The sequence below is a fragment of the Papio anubis genome, unplaced genomic scaffold (genome assembly GCF_008728515.1).
Source record: "Papio anubis isolate 15944 unplaced genomic scaffold, Panubis1.0 scaffold8517, whole genome shotgun sequence".
Classification (NCBI taxonomy): domain Eukaryota; kingdom Metazoa; phylum Chordata; class Mammalia; order Primates; family Cercopithecidae; genus Papio; species Papio anubis.
This window is the reverse complement of record NW_022168747.1, coordinates 1-1,119: the sequence shown is the minus strand read 5'-3', so window position 1 is coordinate 1,119 and position 1,119 is coordinate 1. Positions and strand designations below refer to the sequence as shown.

The 1,119-nt window shown below is 58.6% G+C and overlaps 1 long non-coding RNA gene across 1 annotated transcript; it reads left to right on the top strand.

The window, feature by feature from the left end:
• Positions 1–11: 11 nt before the first annotated feature.
• LOC116273545 lies at positions 12–1,119 on the top strand. Its single transcript, XR_004181862.1, has 4 exons — positions 12–167; positions 584–665; positions 828–863; positions 1,053–1,119. It is a non-coding gene; the product is annotated as an uncharacterized LOC116273545 (long non-coding RNA).

Genomic DNA, 1,119 nt, shown 5'->3' with positions numbered 1-1,119 from the left:
TTCTTCCCCTATTTCCCTGCATTTCTCTTCTGTCCTCACTGCCACACACAGCTCAGCCTGGACGGCACAGTCAGTTGTCAGATGCGTCTCTCCTGATCTGAGTCTGCCTGCAGCATGGACCTGTGTCTTCCCTGAAGCATCTCCAGGGCTGGAGAGACCACTACATGGTAAGGACCACACAACGCTGAGCTGATGGACGGGCGGAAGGAGGGAGGGAGACCTTGGGGGAAGCTGTGAGAAGGAAGGGGAAGCCTCCGCTACCCTCATCTGGAAGGGCAGACACAGGAAGCACCAGTTCTATTTGCCGCTACATCCCGGCTCTCAGTGAGACGAGGATAAACCAGACAGACAGTGGCTGCGGGTCAGGAAAGACCCCATTACAGTCTGAAATGTCTGCAGAGGGCCCGGTGCCTGCCCCAACCTCAGCCCTAAAAGAATGAGAATCAGGATCCTGGGAGGTCAGTTCTGCTTCCTGTGTAGCTGCAGATGACAACACCCCGTGAGAGGGACCCAGCCTCCGAGTGTCCACACAATGAGGGAAGGAGGGGAGGCTATTTTTCTCTGTGTGTCTCTGTCCTGCCAGCACCGAGGGCTCGTCCATCCGCACAGCAGGGCAGTGGGAGGAGACGCCATGACCCCCATCCTCACGGTGCTGATCTGTCTCGGTGAGATTTGAAGAGGGAGGGGAGATTCTAACCTAGGAGGGACCTCACCCCACAGCCAAACTCTGGTGCATAAGGAGACCCCAGGAGCTCACAAAGATCCCAGGGAGGGGAGGACCTGCTCAGGCTTCAGGGGCAAATCTCTCACCGGGAACTCTCTTCCAGGGCTGAGTCTGGGCCCCAGGACCCACGTGCAGGCAGGTGAGTCTGTCCCCAGCTGTCCCAGGTCCCTCCTCCTCCCTGGGGACAAGGCGCCACCTCCGTGCAGCTGGGGATGGGGAATAGCAGATCTGGGCTGACTGATGGGGGCGTCTGGAGGGTCCTGCAGCCAACAGCTGAGATCTGTTGGGTGGGAAATGACTTAGAATCCGATCTCTGATTTCCTTTTAGGAATCCTCCCCAAGCCCACCCTCTGGGCTGAGCCAGACCGTGTGATCACCCGGGGGAGTCCCGTGAC